Here is a 20,990-nt window from a genome sequence, read left to right as displayed (position 1 = left end):
GCAATCAGTCTGTGTGCTTGTGTTCCTTTGTAGGAGGAGTTGGAGCTGCCCCTGTCCCCTCCTGAGGCTTCCCTGCCAGGGACGTCACAATGTCACAAAGTACAGTTTCTTCCTCTTCGGTCCATCATTGCCGACTGTTATGCATACTAGGCTAATATGTTCATTCTGGGGTGGGGGTTCTGTAGGCCGGAGTGGACAATGTGCGCAGCCTGTACAAGAAAATGTTACAGCTAGACTGCAAAAAAAAAAGAGGCTGCAAATTCGGAAGCTCGAACTAGAAATTGAAAAGTTGGAGCATGAGAAGAAGGTATTAGTACAGTGTGTGTGCGCGCGTGCAAGCAAGCATTCATTTGGCTTTTCTGTCTTTTCTTTTCAGGAACGGGAGAACTTGAATAAATAAATACAGTAGGAATGAGTGGTGATTTTGGCTTTTCTTTATTTTGTGTTACTGCCTGAAAAATTGGTTTGTGATGGCCTCTCTCACTGAATGGCCTGTGGGATGGTCCAGGGTCATGGGGTCAACAACATCGGGGGGTGAGGGAACATGATTGGGAACCCTTTCTTTTCTAATGGTGGCTGTTATGCAGTACCACACATGCCACTGTTATTTGACAGGCCTTCTCTGGCCTCACACGCAGGCCTTTTAGGCAGGCAAACCGAGCCTTCAATATGCCGAACGTGATCTCGATTCGTGCTCTTATAACACTGTGGGCATCATTGAAGGCTCTCTGGGCCCTTGTTTGAGGGTCTGTGAATGGTGTCAGGAGGTGTTTCAAACATGGGTATCCACGGTCCCCGAGCAGGATACCATCAAATCGCCCTTGTATGAAATGGAGAGAAATGTAGTTAGTGTCAAACAACTGTAAGATGCTCACTATTCTTTACTTAAGGAATGCCATGAAGTTTGAGTAGGGACGTCTGTGGTATTTTAGCTCTTGTTTCTGTATTGTCCCGATATCTTTTTGATGCAGGATGATTTGTGTTTTAAGGATTAGATGTAGGATTATCTTACCTTCCTCGAATCCCGCAGCTAGTGAGGATTCTCTAAATATGCGGGAATCGTGGACAGACCCTGGCCATCTTGCGTCCAGGTTGGTTATCATCAACTGGTGGTCACATGTCATCTAAGAACATCAAGCATTTGTGCAAGGACAGGGGACATGACTGAGGTACAAGCACACTGTTACCCCTGCAAATGAGGAACAACACCAACCCATGTGGAGGACAAAACATCACCTCACGCAAAATGGGACCAGTACTGACAGGTTGATTTGAGGTATGGACATGACCTATTTGAATGTGGGCCTATATGAAGTAGACCTTTTACCTGTACGTTGATGCTATGGAAGGATTTTCTATTCACATAATCCCCCTCATGCTCTCCCAGGGGTGCACTGATTCGGATGTGAGTGCAGTCAATGGCTCCTATCACTCTTGGGAAACCTGTATATTTTGTTAGTCATATCAATTGTCAGTCACAATTGTCTCTATGAGAGTAGGCAAACACACAGTTTGATATTAGTAATTACCTGCGATTGCATAAAACCCTTCTTTGATCTGAAGTGCGGTTAAATGCCCAGGGAACACGACAAATGCATTCATCAGTTTGGTTAGGGCAAGTACCACTTTGCGAATCATACGACATACAGTGTTCTTACTGAGGTTTTCAGCATCACCGATGGAATACATATATTGTCCACTGGCAAAGTAACACAATGACAAGCACATAATTTGCTCGATTGTGAGGGCCTGGCTTCAGCGGGTTACATTGCAGACGTCTGCCTCGATCAGCTGGCAAAGGTAACGAATTCCCTCAGCTGAGAATCTATATCGTTCATGAAGAACATCGTCCGGGTATGCCAGCGGATTCTGGCGGTCTCTAAATACCCTCGCCCTCCGGAGAGAGCCCCTCACAATCTGCACTCCGATATCGCACGGGTCATCCAGGTACGCTGGCATTGTCTCTAGAGGAAATGTCGGTGGAGAGGTGGTGTTTAAAAAGGGTGTGGTTAATCGGAAACCTCGGGTTAACCAAGAACATAACCTGAGACGAGCAGGTTTGAGATGCAGCGTAAATTGCCATGGCAGCATACCTCGGTTTGAACATAGCCAACTTTCGTAGTATGGGTTAATCGGGAAGTTACGCTGCACGTGATCAAGTTACTCTCGAAGTTACCCCGGTAAGCCAGAAAACCCGCTTCGTAGTACAGGGCACTGCTGTAGTAACTAACTGGGAAAGGGAAAACAGACTTGAAGAGGAGCTAGACAGAGCCCTCTGTCACAGTATCACTCATGTTCTTGTTTTTCCAATTATCGTGTATGTTATCAACTTTTTATTCTGTTGACCAATGGACTCCGTTAATGTGCCTTTTGCCGGTTGTCTTGTTTTTTTTCTTTCTTTCCCCTTTTCTGAGGGCCACAATGGAAGTTTGTTTGTTTTTTATTTTGTCTGTGTTCTCCTGGGCAGTGCATTATGTATTTTATATACATGTACTTTTATTGCCAAATAAATCAAATATAAATGTATGAAAAGCGTCCTGTTTGACACAGTGATCCCAAACCCTCGGTCACACTGTTATTGCTCAGCATTATTTCAGTGTCGAGGCGCCTGATTTCATTGATGTCGACAGACAAAATGAGATCTCTATGGTAAGAACCAGCAAACGGATAGAGCATCTAATTGTGCCAAAAGTAAACGGCTCGTGTCCTGTTCTGGCTCTGCAATCCCCGAAAAACTCAAAGCTCATCGGTTCCTCAAAAATAAAACTACATATGCACTTGTAAAAACTACCTAAACTGAAAGTTTAAAAAACCTGAAAGACTAAATAAAAACCAACACATTTTGAAAGTATAATAACTCTGCCATGAACAGCGGCCAAATGCAAATTTAACTCTTGAAATCAACTCTTGACCTTTTGTCTCCTTAATTCCTCATGAAATAACGAGGAAACGGGCCACACCTGGACGAAGCCACTCATCAGTGAGTTGTCCAGTTACTTTTGAGTCCGTGAAAATGGTAGGGCGATGTACAAGAAACGGCTGTAATTCCTGAATGGTTAATGTGATGTTTTTGTTCATCTTGAATTAAAGCTGGAATTCTGCATTTTAATCACGACTTGACTGCTTCACTTCCAAATCCACTTTGGTGGTGTCCAGAGGAAAAATTACAGAAATTGACACTGTCCGAATACTTATGGACCTGACTGTGTTTCTTTCTGAAATGCTGACGTCCATTATTTAATCACGGGAAATTTTTCTGATTATTGATGCATGAAAAAGGCCTCGATCCCAAGCCTACTCCACTGTTCTTATAAACCCCATCAGGGTGCCGTTATCCACAAGTGGAAGCAGCATCACGCTACCATCAACCAGCTGCTCACAAGAGCGGTGTTGGTGACCTCTTTAGTCATTTTGTGGAATTTATACATCTTTAGTTTTACTTTATCTGTGGTGAGTTACTGAAACTATTTCCCCTTTTACAGGCTCACACACACTGCAGTACCAACACACTGCTGTCAGAGGAAAAAACCTCCCAGAATTCACTGCTGTGGGTCTGCTGGATGGAGAACCGTTTGTGTTCTTTGACGCCAACATCAAGGAGATGATGTTAAGGACCATGTGGATCTGGAAGATCAATGCTTCTGATCAACATTACTGGGGCAGAGGGACGCGACATATGAAGGATCAGCAGGACCGTTTGCATGCCGTTATGAAACTAGCAATGCGGCTCGTGAATCACACTGAAGGTGACTCACACTCCGAGCTTTAATCACTGCACATGGTACATAGCACTCTGTACACGTGCGTGCACACACATCAGATTTATTAAATACACCACTGAAAAAGAAAATTAAACATGGTCACATACAGCACTGTGCAAAGGTTTTAAGGCGCGTACACACAGGAAGTGAGAGTCGCCCATTGCTTTGTCACCATGGCAGCCCAGATATCAAGTGATTGACTTGTTGCCCAGACATTCCAGGCGTTTGTTGCCTTGGTAACCCTCGTCTATAGAACTATATAAAGAGGTAATTATCTTGTATATTTCCCATCCCCAAATGTTTCCAAGTGAAACGAACAGTATCTGACTAATTACTACAAAACCATAAATATATGCATATGAACAGTGACGCTTCACCCACGATCAAAGCTGTAACTTTTTCTGGAACGCTTTAAGGCCCGTTTCTGCCTGGTTAACTGTTGAGATCTACCCAGCCATTGTGCTCACTAAATATCACTCATCATTCCTATCAAAAACCAGAGGAGTCTTTACAGCCAGCCGTTTTTAGTCTTTATCGGCTTTCTGGTGAGAGATCAGTGCAAGATTCTTCAAATCAGAATTTGGGTAAATTTATTATTATTTTTTTAAATAAAGATTTATAACTGGCTAAATGTTTCACCAAAATAAATCAGAATTCTAGATGCTATAAATAAGAGCATTCTAACAGGAGATCAGTTCCTATAAATTAGGTTGTGCAGCTAAGCAGGCGTTTAGCCACGATTGGGAAGGTTGGGAGTGTTTTTTTTCTGAAAGTAGGGAGTGTTTTTCTGAAAGCGGGGAGTGTTTTTCTGAAGGTAGGGAGTGTCACTTGGTTGTGACTGGGGGGGGGATTTGGGGAAATTTTTAAAATTTCATCTTTTTTGGTGCAATCTGGTGATTTCTGGAGCTGCAACTGAGCCTTAAAAAGAAATGAAAGAAAGCATTAATTTTAAGTGTGAATTCTATTTTATTAGGCGTTTAACACACATTTGATTTACTAACTTAATAAAATGTCAAAGTTTAAATTTAGTTTCTTATTCATTAACCAGAACTTTACAACTCATTGTAATTATCAATAAAATCTTCTACAAATTCCTGCAATAAAAGCAGAAACTTTAAATTACAATTTCTAGTGCATTTAAGAAAAAATACAAATTGCTGCAGTCGAGTCGTATTCCACAGAATCCATCTTTACTATAAATAACAAAGATAACAACAGTGTTCCTGAAATATCGTCGGACACCGGTCATGACAGACGAAAAATTCAGTTGTCCTACGTAATTAACATAAACGTCAGTCAACCTGACCGATAGCTACTGTAATTACTAATATAAACATCCAAATCTAAAACATGCCTGAATTTAACATGAGAAGAAAAAAAAAAACTCACAAATATCCTTATTTATCGCAACTTAATAAACAAAGTTCTAATACTCCATGTATTGATGTCTCTACGTGGTTTCGCATACCTTAAATACACGTCAATGGTGCACAGAGTTTTCTCGCAGCGACCTACTTAGTTCATTGAGAAGCTACGTTATCGATCGATATGCTGTCCGAATGCATTCGCGCCATATTTGTTTACCTTGTCACTGTATGGATGGCTCTGATTGGTCTGTCTATTGAGGCCTCTCCCTTTATCCAATCAAAAGTCGCCTTACTACCTCTTTTGGTTGCTCGCTGTCAATGTCCATGCTGAATGCGGCCGGTAAAAGCGTGCATTGGTTTTTTGGAAAAAATGCAAAATCGGACACCGTCAAACCGCAAGTTGCTTTCAAAAGGAAAACGTCAATTCCGAAGGGGGGAAGCAGCCATGTCGTCGTTTTCAAGAGGCATGGCGAGTTGGGAGGCCTTGGCTTCGTTACGATTACGGTAAAAAACTCATGTTTGGTGACTACTGATCGTGCTGTCAAGACTAGCAGGAACCAGCAGCGAGATGTTCAGATGTGTGATATTGTTGATGTTGAAAGTGAAGCTGTGGCTGGTTCTGATGGAGATGTTGAACCTGTTCCTCAGATGGAGGAGTGTTATGAGCAGGATTCTGATTCTGATCTTGATGCAGGCTATGAGAGCTTTGATGAGCAGGATGAGGAAACTAACAACCGTCTGCTTGAGAGATTCAGAAATGAGCTTTGATGTGTTCAATGATAAACTGATATTTTTTGTATCATCAGTAACGGACCGTTTCAACGTGCTGGAAAGGACATTGTCGAATAGGACATTGTGGAATAAATAATAGTCCTTGATTTTCTTGCTTGTTTTCATTCATTTTACACAAAGCTAAAATTGTCTGACAAGGTCTGAAAATGTCTGGCATAGATCTGCCCAACGTCAGACAATATGACTGATGTTAAGGGAAGTTTTTCGGGAACACCGTAACAAACGAGATTCAGCAACTCTGAAGATTAATATTATGAAATCTATACGACTGCAAATAACAGATACTTTTAACAAGTTTTGATTTTACAAAATATACATAATACATGAATGTTACATCACAAAATGTTAGGAATCATTTTGATTCTGTTAAAAAGTGCAATAAACAGGATAAAAATAAGTGAAAAGTTACAAACAAAAGGAAATTTTCCTGTAGTTACTTGAAATGTAAATACTGTAACCAAAACAAAAAATTGAATAATAATGATAGTTTATGAAAGTACGATTTAAGATGATGTAAATCTTGGCGAAAGAGAAACCAATCAAAACCGAAAGAGTGAAAGTGATGATCATGCCGTTACCATGGGAACAGCCTTTGATGAATGTGTGCGTGGGCTCTCAGCGCCGAGTCCGGTGTGACTGAGGAAGGGGACAAGTTTTATGTTTCATCTAATTGAGGTCATTTAAACACTATATTATTTGTCAGTGGGCGCACAGGAAAGTGTAAAGTTTGTGTCAGTATGTTTATCAGGCTTGTATGATGATAAACTCGTGAAGATATTTATCTGAATACACGACCTACTCATTCTAAACCTGCTGAGCTTCGCCGGCGAAGCTCTCAAAACTCGTAGTATTTTGCTTCCATTCAAGCCTTGTTTTGAAGTCTGACCAATAAGACGCTATATTTTTGGCGGTAAACTTGATTTTCTCGATTTAACTTCCATATATGGAAAACGTGTGCCAGGCTCGCCCCGGGAAACCGCTGACCATCGACAAAAACGTCCACAGAAATGCACAAAATTACTTCACAAAATGACACAATTTTGGTTAGCATGGGTTAATATAAAATTTATAGGACGTGTTTGGGGATTTATCGCCGTGTGTTTTTGAGAAGTGGCCGTGTAAAACACTGCTGCACGGCTCGCTAGCTGAGCCTATGCGGCTAAGTGACCTTCATTGCAACTCTTGTGCAGCATTTTTGATGGTCGTAACCAGCACACAGCAAAAACCATTTCACTGTGGGTTCTTCTATGATCAGTGTCGATCTTTCTCAGCTCTTCTGCAGGTCAGTAATTGTCGGAACACCCGTGCTGACAGACGAAGAAGGCTGCTGACTCGCGGTCACCTGAAGTAGAGATGTTCGAGGCGATATTTACAAGCGCTTTTTTACTGATTGATTTCTCGAAGTCCGCAGAAAAGGCTTTGCAGATTTCTTTAAGCTTTGGTTTAGTTAGTTTTGACACTTTGAAGGTTTTAGGGAAATTTAAATTCGAAAGATTAGTCAGTGTGTGACGCCGTGTTTTAGTTTGTTTTATATTTTGGTTGCACCCCACCCCCAAAGGTGCAAAGCATCATGGGTAACGTGAAAGTGAGTTGGTGGTTGTCTTAATCGTTTCCCCTCAAGGCTCAACATTTGGTCATCTCGGATAATCGGACTACCGTTAATGTTGGATCCAGACAAGTCAAACCCGCATCTGCCTATCCGACAGGAAGCGTTGCATATTTGTTGAACGTTACCATTTTTATAATAATTATTCCAGAGTTACATCAATAAAGTCCCAACAAAACTAGTTCAGTTCCCTCAGTGATCTGGCTGTTATTGTTTATGAAATTCTGGGGAAGCCGAGTACAGTGGTGTGTGTGTGTGTGTGTGTGTGTTAATTAAAAAAAATAAAGTGTAATATCTCATTATAGGGGCGGCACGGTGGTGTAGTGGTTAGCGCTGTCGCCTCACAGCAAGAAGGTCCGGGTTCGAGCCCCGTGGCCGGTGAGGGCCTTTCTGTGTGGAGTTTGCATGTTCTCCCCGTGTCCGCGTGGGTTTCCTCCGGGTGCTCCGGTTTCCCCCACAGTCCAAAGACATGCAGGTTAGGTTAACTGGTGACTCTAAATTGAGCGTAGGTGTGAATGTGAGTGTGAATGGTTGTCTGTGTCTATGTGTCAGCCCTGTGATGACCTGGCGACTTGTCCAGGGTGAACCCCGCCTTTCGCCCGTAGTCAGCTGGGATAGGATCCAGCTCGCCTGCGACCCTGTAGAACAGGATAAAGCGGCTACAGATAATGAGATGAGATGAGAGGCTGGCTATTATACAAGAAAATTCTACAACCCAGAAACCGATGGGAGCTCCGCTTTGAGGCAGCGCCTAAATCTATATATTATAGTTTACAAGGTGGAAGATGGAACACTTGGCAGCAGGTGTAGTTCTGGTGAAATGGAGACCTCATGTGTTGTTTATGCTTCAGTCAGTCAGTAACAGTGTCAGGGTCGTGTGTGTGTGTGTGTGTGTGTGTGTGTGTGTGTACATCATATACATTATTTATTGTTTACTGAGCAGTTTACTGAACACACATCTTTATAGTCCGATAAGAAAATAACAGATTGCTGTTGTCATGCTTTTCGAAGGGAAATTGTGTTTAGTTTTTAAATTTCTACATGTTAAAACAGACAGATGTTGTACACTCTCTATATACTCCCAAACCCCTGTATATCCCTTCTGTTCACTCTGCATACACTCACTGGCCACTTTATTAGGAACACCCCCACATCCACCTGCTGTTTTGTTTTCTACAGTTCTCTAATCAGTCGATCCCTTCATGCATCAAATCATTCAGATACAGATCAAGAGCTTCAGTTAATGTTCACAATGTTCAAACACCAGACTGGGAAAAACTGTGATTTCCATTTTTGTGGGACTTTCTGTCACTGGGGCAGCATGGGTGTTGGTTTGAGCCAGATGGGCTGCTGGTTTGAGGATTTCAGAAAGTGCTGATCTCCTGGGGTTTTCACACACAGCAGTCTCTAGAGTTTACACAGAATGGTGTGAAAAACAAAAAACACAGTGAGTGAGTGAGTGACAGTTCTGTGGGTGGAAACAAACACCTTGTTGATAAGAGAGGCTCAGAGATCAGAAAATGGCCAGACTGGTTTGAGCTTTTTGGCCAGGAAGGATATAGTAACTCATATAATCACTCTTTACAACCGTGGTGAGAAGAAAAGCATCTCAGCATGCAGCAGCAGACAGAAGAACACATTGGGTTCCACTCCTGCAGCCAAGAACAGGGATCTTACAATCAACAACACGTTCCTATTAAAGTGGCCGGTGAGTGTATACTGTACACTCAAACAAATAAAATCTCCAGAGCCAAGTATCTATCTATCTATTTATCTATCTATCTAATCTACAGAATTATTCTTCTCTTTAGAAGAAATAGACAGTGTGGGATTGTGCAGTTGGAGAATAATCACTATGCCCTGTTGAGCACTAGGGGGCGCTCTGAGGCTGGCTAGAAAGAAACGGGCACGTGCGTCTCGCGCTGAAGAGGAAATTTAATTGTTAATTTAATTTAATGAAAAAGGAATCTTCAGGTGAAGAAATTCACTTGTTTATACAAGGACAACAACAAGAAAACACCGTTTAAAAAAACCCAGAACATTGAACAGATTTCTTGAAGTTAAACAGTAAAAGACTAACAGTCGGCCCCTCTGAGGAACTCGACAGTCTGTGATGTAATTTCTATATACAAGCGAAGGAAAAAAAAAGGAAATTTAGACTATAATCTGACACTGTCTTCATTTTCATTAAGTATTCGTTACCTTTACAACAGCACGATAAAACATCCTGAAAGACGAAGACTATAAAATGTCCAGGGAAGTCCTGAAGTCCAAGCACAGAGACCTCAGAAAAAACGGAAAAGGCAACAAACCAAATGCCACAGAAGCCTTGACTGCTGGAGATATTGATTGTATTTTTGAAGAAAACACTGTGCGTGTACGATCCCGAAGTATTGTCCCATATGATGCGGCTCTTCATCACTTTCCACTTCGGCCACAGAGGAAGACATGAAGCAAGGCAGTGAAAGTTTGGAGATATCAAGCGCAAGAAAGACCAGATAACCCAAGAAGAATATCTTGAATGGAAGACAGAGAGAAAAAAAGACATGGAAACGAAAACGAACATCGCCGAGTGTTTCATCCAAAGGCTCAGTAACTGGAGACCATAAATGTCCTGTGCTTTGCTAGAAGCAGTTCGTTTCAAGGCGCCCTAACGATGCTAAATATTATGAATCTCATTTTTTCCTTGCTGTTAATCGCCACCGTGAACAAGCGTGGTTTCTAAACAGGTCCATGGGGGGGGGTAAGATCAGTCAATTCTTCAAGTGCTACGAAGAACTGGGTTATGATGGAAAACAAAAGATTTCAAACCACTCTGTTCACAAAACCTGCATCAAAACTCTCCGACAGTGGAGTTCCTCACAATAATGTAGCACAACTCCGTGGCCACAAAAGCTTAAGAAGTCTTGATAGCTATGCTGTAGCTTTTCACGACCAGCAGCGTAATGTCTAAAATCCTCAGTGGAAAGCAGCGGTACTTCTTACTGATCACCAAAGCCGTCGTGCAGTGGCCTTCAAGCTCAAAACAGAAAAGTGCCAGAGGCAGAAGGCAGTGGATTGTTTACTGGAGCAAACGTTAGTGTAATAAACAAATATACAAAGTCTTGTTCTTCCAGGTGCTACACTGTAAAAAAATAAAATAAAAAAAGTTACGCCAACTTAAAAATTCAAGGCAACTTACTGCACAGGATTTTTGAGTTTATGTGACAACTAAGATTAAGTTTTGAAGAAAGTTGTGCCAACTTATACTTTTGGTCTCAGATAACTTGGCCTTCATATTCACACAAACTTAATTTTTTCAGTTTTACATGATAAGAATTCAACTTTAAAGGAAAACTCCGGAGTGAAATGCTTTCTCGGTCTATTTTCGCATTATTGGGAGTGCATACGCTGAGTTGCTACCACAATCACGTCAATCGGATGTGTTTTGAGAAAATTCGTTTTTTGTGATTTCAACCGGAAAGCGCTAACACGGCAGTGGCCGGGGCGTCTTTTTGCCGATACAAAACACTAGTTTTAAAACCATTGCAAAGCTCAAAACAACATGACAGTTCTGTGGAAGTGAGTAGAGGGGTCCTACAAACAAAACGAGGTGTCTCTCGCGCTGCAAGTGCACGGATAGAGTGTGTAGAAGAGTAAATACAAAGCCAGTGACCTTACCTGAAGTCGGGCTTCTCCAGATGCCATCTTCATGGGACAGTCCATAAAACTCGAGTGCTGAGTGCAGAGCCCATCCCGCTGGAAATGCACAATGGGCTCTGCACTCAGCACTCGACTTTTGAGCAATTCCAGCGTTATGGACGTGACACTTGAACTCAAAATGGCAACAAATGACCCAGTGCGTGTTTTATTGTCTCCCAGTATTTAAACAGGTGTTGCATATTTTAAGGCTGTACCATACTGGAGAAGTGATAGAACAAGAACAATTCCCATAGTACATCTAGGGCATGCCAGAAAACGCCAATAAAAGATGCGTTATGGATGTGACAGAAAAAGTATCACTTTTCTTGGGTGACTGTACATTTTTATCAAACTCTGTGAAATTGTAAACCTAATGTCGAAATGGAGATATCCATTTGATAGAGGGGTCCAAGGTGAATATTAAAAAATCTTCGTTTAAAATATTTTGTATTTCATGCAGAGTTTCGGAAGGAAAAGTCAGCGTTATGGATGTGACGAAATTCCGTTATGGATGTGACGCGTCTGAAATAGACATGGCATATGTTTAGAAAATCAGCAATTTAACCACCATAACCCTTTGAAAAACTCTCTAAATATCAGCTAAAACTATCAAAGTTCTTAAATAATATTTAGGATGGCTATTGTTTTGCTGTTTTGTGGATTTTAGCATACATTTCTGTGGCTTGTGGCAATAATATAGAATTGTACATGATCAAAGTTGATTTTAGCTTGGGGTTTACATTATAAGAAAGAAAGACTGACAGTGACATATTAGGTTGGTTACAAATTGGTTCAACTTATTCACATCTGTAAAATACAGGCCTAGGTGATATCTCTGGGAGTGGTTTTGATGTATTACATGTTGCTTTATTTTTGCATGGTGAGGTTGACATTTACATGGAATTGCCCTTTTATGGACTGTCCCATGAAGATGGCATCTGGAGAAGCCCGACTTCAGGTAAGCAGGGCTCGACATTAACGCTTGTCCGGGACAAGTGATCCTTTATGTTGGACAAGTTCATCGTCTCAGTTACTTGTCCGATCAGACAAGTGCCAAAATACGCCGATATTCGGGTTACACATCAAATTTATCAGTTTATTCACATGATTTCCGAAGCATCTCACTCGACATATTGTTTTGGTGAATCACCGGATGTTTCTATTCGGAAAGAGCGATGTGCACATGCGCAATATTCCGCTTGCGAAACCGGCCAATACCGCTTCATGTATTAGAGCTGAAAAGTAAACGGTCGTTTACCAGACCCTCCAGGATTTCGCGATGTTGCAATTTGCAACATCAACGCAAATTCAACCAATCCCCGTGAATTCAGGGCGGTGTTGCAATTATATCCAATCACCGCGACTTTCCCGCAAATTTGACCAATCATTGGCGTCGTCTTGAGGTGACGTCGACAAACTACCTTCTGCCTTACTTCTGTGTTTACGTTCAAGAGAAACAGCATGTGCGAGTCAGTGTTTATATAGGCTTAAATTCTGTTACTGAAAGTGTGTTATGTTTACAGTGAAGGACTGTGCGCACTTTACATTATTTTTTTACTTAATACAAGAAATTAATGGATGCCAACATTTTTGCCAAAATGGTATTTTATTTTCCATTGTTTAGGCAGCTTCAGCATCATACTGTGAGATTCTGTTCAAATTGTTTTTTTCTTCTATGAAGCCTGAGCCATTTATTTTATTAGTTTATAATTATTGTTTAATTTAGTCTTCAGGAGAGACTGCCTGCACACAGTACTAGTATTAAAGGACATGGGACATGGATTTTTTTCTGGGTATAATTATGTATAAAGGACATAAGAAATGCCATCTAAATCACTGCAGGGCGTCAAAAATGTGAAAATCACCACATTATTCAACTTTTTTATACATCAGCGTAAAACAATGATTCGTTAATTAGCTAAGCGGTCACGTGACCCGTGACGTCACAAAAACTTTCCAAGGAGCCAGCGCTTGGGAATCTAATGTAAACAGGTTACCGAAATGGACACCATCGACAGTGACATTCCCGATGTTTCACAGAGATGTGAAGTTAGACCCTATCAATTCGAACCGATAGCTGGAAATTCACATGAACATGGATCTTGTCTTTACTCTGACGGGTCAGATGATTCTGAGAGTGAGAGTTCATTCAATCCCCATGAAACTGAAAGCGGTCGGCTCGATAACACATCCTGGTAAGTTAAAAACAATTCTGCTCAAAGGCTAATGATCTGTTGAAAGAAGTATTATTTTTGTATCATACATTGAAAGTTCATCATAGATCTAGCTAAATTCCGTTGCAAGCTAGTTTTTTTTTTGCTGATATTTTTCGAGATTGATTGAGATACAATGCTTCCAGAGTCCGAGATGAAAACATTCAAAATGGCGAAACGAGTCAGAATTATGATAATCAATAATTGATACACCCAAAATTATAATACTAATCCTTACCTCGGCTTTCAGTCGCTTAGCGAATGCACCTCGGCATTTTTCCGCATGAGGCCCATGGTAAAACCACACTTCCAGGAGGGGCTGCCGTCTGCCTCCCAAGCCGGCCGAGAGCGCTCCTCGTCGGGCACGGCCAGGCGGGCGAATGCCCTGGTCCGTCCGCCCGCCCTGTCTAAAAAATAATGGTACAACTCCGAGTGAAGGTATCAATGCGCTGCCGAAGCGCGCAGAAGGTGTTAGTACGCCTGTCATTATAGTGCGGACTTTCCATAGCACAGAAAATCGCTACATTTCAATTTGTGTAACTGAACTTGTTTCATGTCACTGGTCATATAAACCTATGTAAACAGGAAAAACGCGGAAGAGTTTGGTCGCATCTAACTACAGCCCCAAAAAATACCGTTGGCCATACTGAGCCTAGCTACATTGCTAACAGGAGTGACAGCGTGTCTGACTGACTGGGAGGTGGCGCAAAGCTCGGAGAGGTACGGAGCAGCTCGTCTCAATTCAGATAAGAGCATATTTTATTATGGAAATACGGTGGACTGTTCCTATTTAAATGTTACAGGATTTCTTGACTGTCTCTACAGTTGTAGGAATGTTAGGCCCTGTATATTATGGCGCTATCACTGCCTCCATGAACCCGGCTATACGGCCTCTTAAATTTGGCTTGGCAATTAATATCGCTCAGTACCTGAGTATTAATGTTGAAAGAATCCTCAGTGAAATGGTCCAAACACAGTTTGTGGGAAACAGTAGGTGCAAAGTTTTTTCTACGGCAGTAGTGAGCCCACACTTTCCTCAGCTTCGGGTCCTTGGGGAATGCAAAAAAACTGACTCCAGGGCATTTCCCATTGGAATTATTGCAACCATAAGCAGCACAATACACCATGATGTCCAATGTACGTTAAAGACTATAAAAACAATTTTCTTGTCATCCACTTCTCCATTCATCTACCCGCTTGTGCTGTGCCCGAAAGTTTTTGTGACGTATGATCACGTGACAGCGGCTCTTCCGGTTGTAAAATATGCATATCGGAGCTCGAGCAGAAATGCCATATAATCATCACGAATATAACGATTTTGCTGAATTTAATAGATGATTTTGTATTTGTTGATGCAATTAATTCATATTTTTAATGGAAAGAAACTGATATAGGGTGCTGTTATGTTTCATGCCCCATGTCCTTTAATAGTTTTTTTTTCTTATATGAAAGCTGAGGCATTTATATTATATTTTAAGGTAACTTCATGTTGTGCTGTGAGGTTCTCTGCACTTTAACTTTTGAACCAACAGGTGCATTTGGATAAGTAAAGCCTATTTTTCTGCATTTTTGTAGTCCTGGTAATCTTTTATATTGGTAAAGTTGTTTATAGGACCATTTCTCAGTGTCTTTGTTTTTTTTAATCAATAGTTTTTCAGTAATAACTTAATATTTAACATATCACTCAATTTTAATCACAAAAAGAGAAAATCGCAACAATTTCTCGCAACTTTCACTTCCTCCTGCAATGTAATCGCAACAAAAACCTAAAAAACACCGCAACTTTCATCGCATCCATTAAATACCATACAGGAGCCACAATGAATAATTAAACAATTAATCAGTGGAGGATATAAAAATGAAAATGTACTGTATAATTTTAATTTTCTGGTTTTCAATTTCTCATAAATTAATTAATGATGGAGTCCAATTTTTTTTCTGCAGTGAATAGATTGTGTTAAAGTAATTCTGGTGAAATTAGTTTATTACAAATAGTTTTTGTGGGTTTTTTTCTCAAATTTTTCTTCGGACAAGTCAACTTCACATTCGGACAAGTACATTTCCTTTCAACTTGCCCGACAGGACAAGTGGTTTCAAAAGTTAATGTAGAGCCCTGAGTAAGGTCACTGGCTTTGTATTTACTCTTCTACACACTCTATCCGTGGACTTGCAGAGCTAGAGACACCTCGTTTTGTTTGTAGGACCCCTCTACTCACTTCCACAGAACTGTCATGTTGTTTTGAGCTTTGCAATGGTTTTAAAACTAGCGTTCTGTATCGGCAAAAAGACGCCCCGGCCACTGCCGTGTTAGCGCTTTCCGGTTGAAATCACAGAAAACGAATTTTCTCAAAACACATCCGATTGACGTGATTGTGGTAGCAACTCAGCGTATGCACTCCCAATAATGCGAAAATAGACCGAGAAAGCATTTCACTCCGGAGTTTTCCTTTAAAGCCACAATAAAACAAATAACAATCCAGTTCAAATAGCATGTTTATTTTAACATGATGGTAGCAAAACTACTATAAAACTGTAGTGGCAGTGCTTTTTTGTTAACACTTGTTAAGTGCTTTTTTGTTAAGATTAGTGGCCTTAAAGTTGAATTCTTATCATGTAAAACTGAAAAAATTAAGTTTGTGTGAATATGAAGGCTAAGTTATCCGAGACCAAAAGTATAAGTTGGCACAACTTTCTTCAAAACTTAAAAATCTTGGTTGTCACATAAACTCAAAAATCCTGTGCAGTAAGTTGCCTTGAATTTTTAAGTTGGCGTAACTTTTTTTTTTTACGGTGTAGTGTTACATCCATGTTTTGTTATCGAGTCCTCATCAGATGAAGATTAAGACTGACCTGACTCGACTCTATTTTGGTTTTCAAATCAAAGTTCTTTTGTATAGACTTAACAGGCTTCTACTGAGGTCTCCATGAGCTGACAAGTTTAAACTGACTTACTAATGATCTCTTAAAATCATTTTCATTTCCAGAGAACAGTAAAGTCAGTTGGATTTTATTTCAAACTGGTGCGAAGGAGATTCAGCAGATAAATGGTTTGCTGTCAGTCAAATAAAAATTGATTGGCTCATTTTTCGCACACTGTTGCTCATCGTTTTCCACTGTGTACGCGAGTTAAAAAAGGTCATGTGATAAAATGCTGATTGACCGAGTCAGGTTGGGTTGGACAGGAAAAATCTCAATCCATATGGCATGACCTCAAGCCAAACATTTTCCCGTCCGGTCTTCCCACTCAGTCAGTCAATACTGGAAAGGGATATGGGGTGTGTGTGTGTGTGTGTGTTTTTCACCATTTATCTCGAATGGTGAACTGAATTGTCTACACTCACTGGCCATTTTAATTGGAACGCGTTTGCGCATGCACAGTGGGCGATCATTACACCCTTACATTCTTACAGCACGATGACGTAGTGGCGAGCGCCTCTATATGAGGCAGTAGACACAACAAAAACGATTTTGACCTTTTTGGTGACCTCAACCAGATGACACTCAAAATGTTGGAGGTTCTATTTGAGACCAATGCTCATCTATCCTGAAAGTTTCATGAAGATTGATCCAGCTGTTTTCCCGTAATATCGTTCACAAAAACCCCGACCAAAAACAAAACCTCACCCCCTGGTGGACCCCGTCCCGGGCGAGGGAATAAACGTAATATGAAAATATGTATATTTAACACACAGTTCTGGGAAATTATTTTTATTCTTGAACTTAATGATTTTCCCCTCACTAGAGTTGTTCTTCCTCTTCCAGATAACAACGGCAGACACCAATCCGCCATCTACCTACTCCTCCTCCACTTGATAAACGAACCCAGTCTTTATTCTCTGCTGCAGCAGTAAATCAGCTTTCACTCTGTAAACCTGGAGTTTTAAAGGAAAGTGTTTCTCTGACCTCTCAGGATTCGCCGCTCGCTCACAGGCAGCACTAACTCCTTCTCCAAGCTGCTGTGCTGAACCACGCAGGTGTATTTGTGTTTCTGCAGCTCCTCAGCTGGGACTTTCAGAATGCTCCTCTTCTGGAAGCTTCCATCCTGGTTGGGTAACGTCTCTCTGAGCTCTCCGTCCTTCTGCACGTCCTCTCCGTCCTTCTGCCAGGTGATCATCACTGCTTTGGGGAAGAAACCTGTAGCGTGACACACCACCTCTGGAGATGATGAGTGTTTCTGGAACACTGACACCTCGGGACGAACTGCAGAGACACACAGACACAAATATTACAGCATTCTCTCAGATTTATTCATTTAGACTGTAAATAACACTCGTGTGTGTTGCAGGGACAGAGTTTATCATTACTGCGTACACTATGGCAGTGTGCATGTCAGTGTATGCCACAGTAAACCAGTGTGTTCTTAGTCTGTACACTATCAGAACACATGTTGTGTCGGATGAAGGAGTGTGTACACTGTGTATAACAGCTGCACTTATAGTAACCGAGCAGATCACACACACTTTGCCTTTCCTCCCCAGAGTCTCACTGCTGTAAGACACAAACGTATTTAACTCATCAATACATTCATTCTCCAGGTAGCTCTTCTGGGATTGTGCTTTATCTTCTCTAGGATCCCACTCCTCTATACGCTTTCCAGTTTGAGGTTTCGCTGTAGTCCAGGTTCCAGTTTCCAGATCCAGACTTATGAAATCTTCTCCATCATAACTGAACTGACTGTATCCTGTAGTTGTGCCGTCATCATGGAGCTCACAGCCGAACAGCCACTGGAGTGTATGAACTCCTACACACACACACACACTTCAGGTGAGCGGACTTTCCTTCTCCACTCATTTCAATCCTTTACACTGTTTTTCAGTCAGTCATTCTTTTGTCCTTTCTGGTAGGAAAAACAAAAAATCTGTTTCTGGCAACTCGCAAAAGAAAATTTCAGAATGTAAAGGTCAACAGAGAAGCTCTTTAGTGTGACAGTCTGCAGTTTGAGACAAAGCCCAAGGGTTTGTGACTGATATAATGATGTCAGGGTTGAAACTTGGCGGTCGCACGGTCACCAGAGGCGACTAAAAACTGACCAGGGCCACTAAAAGTTGAGGTTTGGTCACACCGAGGGCGACTAGGATTAGAGAAATACGGGAAAAAAATTACAATTAAAAAAAAAAAAAGTTGTACTTCCTTGGAGTACCTTTCTTTTATTTGCTTTCTTTAACTCAACTCCAAGTTCGTGAATTCCAGTAAAAAAAAAAGTTTCGTTCTAAAGTGCAAAATTCAAAGCCGTTCGTGAGTTTTCAGATCACTCCACGATTCCCACTGCTGTGTCTGAAATCACTCACTCTGTAGTGGACGATATAGCGAGTTCGCCATTTTGTAGTGCGGTCCGAATGTATAGTGAGAATTATGACACCCTGTATAGTGAACTCCGAGTATCCCACAATACACCGTGAAAAGTAGTGAACAACCAATGGGCACTAACCAAGCAATATATCCCATCATGCACTGCGGTCATGCATTATCAGAGCTGTTTCATAAGGAGCGTTAAGTATTTTAGAGTGAGTTTAGCGGTAGTTTGTTTTTCCTTCCTACAACGGGCACGAGACAAATTTATAAGCTGTGGCGTGAAAATGGCAATAATATAAAAGTGTATGGGGTGAACGGACGGACGAAGAAACACGTTCTAAAAGGACATTCAAGTACAATTAAAAATAGTAAGAGAACAGAAAAAAGCTAAAACTGAATAAGACAGAAAATACAAGAATAAAAGTTAGTGTGTAGAGTGAGGAATTAATCAAAAGCCTAAAATGTGATTTAATAAAAGACAGCAGCGAAGAAGAAGAATGAAAGGATTCAGCCTTGATTTAAAAGAACTGAAAGATGCAGCAGACACAAAGTACTTTGCATTGATTAATGTGGGAAATGCGCTCAGTATAATATGGCTTTATCACAGAAACACACGCGTGTATTTATTATTTTGAAAACCCACCAGCCGACTGATCTGGCACGTTTTGATTGTGCGACAGTAATGACGTAAATAACGGTGAAGTCGTGTCCCAAAGTGTTTTTACATTTTACCAATGAGCTCACTGTATAGTCCTCTATATAGTAATTCCCTATATACAGAGTAGGGAGTAGTGAATAAGTGAATGATTTCGGACACAGCACACAACTTTCCCAAACCCTGACCTTTCCCATGATTCATTGCTGCGTCATAGCGGAAGCCAGGATCGTTTTTTTGGACAACTGTATTTCAAACAGTCAGTGAACATTGACAAAGGTAGACATGAAATCACTTCTATCCAGAGGCAAGGGTTAAAAATCATTCACAAGGGAGACAAAAGGGACAAATTAAATGAAATAAAGAAAAAGATAAAATAAGTCAACAGATAATACAAACACGTATGCTGATAATACAAAAAAAAAAAAAACAGTAAATGCAAGATTACTGAATTAAAAAAAAAAGAGAGACACTAAGCATAGTGCATATTAACTGTTTTAGCTGCTTTTTGTTTTGTACAGGGGAATTGTTGCAGTGTCCTGCTCCATTTCTGTCTTGAGCACCAAGAAATGAGGCTTCTTGTTTGTGAATTTCCATTGATGAATGTGAAATTTGGCAAGTAGTGAGATCAGACTGATGAGGAAAAGTGCATTATTGCCCTCATTACTGTGATCATCACCAAATATAACATTTCTACAGTAAAGAATAAAAAGTCAGAGAAAACATTAACAATAAAAGGATTTAACGTCTTTCCAAAGTTAGCCAGGATCTTTCTTCCGCTCCACTGTGTTGATGTTTGTCGCTAATGCTAACTGCTAGGTAGGTAAGATCAAAGACGACTAAAAGATGGTTACACGGGTGTGATTTTCTGACGTGCTCTGGGGAGAACACGACCAAAGTGTCCCATCCGTCTCCCCTCAAGGAACAGATAGAGGACATGAAGTTGTGCTACACTGACATCGTCAGTTATTTTATTCTTAGCGAGGAGCGAAGGAACTACAAAAGCACGGAGGCGTACAGTTATCTACACAGGAATAAAACTGGCAAAATTATGTGTAAAAGAGAGAGAGGGCGAGTTTGTTTGCTGAAAGGCTGAGGTTGAGCCAAAGCGCAAAAAAAAAACAGGGGGGGGGGCTGAGACCAGTTCTACTGCAGAGTATAAAGTGCTAAAACACGTTATATTGCAGATACAGTTCTATGCGAGTCTTGGATCCGTGTAATGAAATGCTCTAAAGCAAAGATGCCATCAAATTTACTGAAATTAAACATTATATAAAAATGAAATACTATAAAATGCAGTAAACATTAATAAACTAAAAGCCAATATCTGGTGTGACAACTCTGGGACAATGAGTGCAGTTTATAAGGAAATAAGCTCCAAGTTTTACTGAACATCTTCCAGAACCTGCCACAGATCTTCTGGAATCCGTCACACTTGCTTCTGTTTTTGCAGCAAAACTCAGCAGGCTTCATTCTGGATTTTGTCTGAAAAGTGGTTTCTTACCTGTCTTGCTTTCTTTCATGAAATACGAGCTTTTAATGTTTTTGTATCGACTCAAAAGTGCACAAGTCAAAATAGGCTTCTCTAAATTTGTACTAAAAGCAGACGGCCTAAAGGGGCCG

At 40.8% G+C, this 20,990-nt stretch overlaps 2 pseudogenes; one reads left to right on the top strand and one right to left on the bottom strand.

Moving 5' to 3' along the window:
• Window positions 1-4: 4 nt before the first annotated feature.
• Window positions 5-1,124, bottom strand: LOC132872879 (putative nuclease HARBI1; annotated as a pseudogene).
• A 71-nt stretch (window positions 1,125-1,195) lies between these two features.
• LOC132872878 (class I histocompatibility antigen, Gogo-B*0103 alpha chain-like) overlaps window positions 1,196-20,990 on the top strand; it is an 83,513-nt pseudogene continuing 63,718 nt past the window's right edge.

This window comes from Neoarius graeffei, chromosome 24 (assembly GCF_027579695.1).
Source record: "Neoarius graeffei isolate fNeoGra1 chromosome 24, fNeoGra1.pri, whole genome shotgun sequence".
In the NCBI taxonomy this organism is placed as follows: Eukaryota; Metazoa; Chordata; class Actinopteri; order Siluriformes; family Ariidae; genus Neoarius; species Neoarius graeffei.
This window is presented reverse-complemented; position numbering and strand designations above follow the sequence as displayed.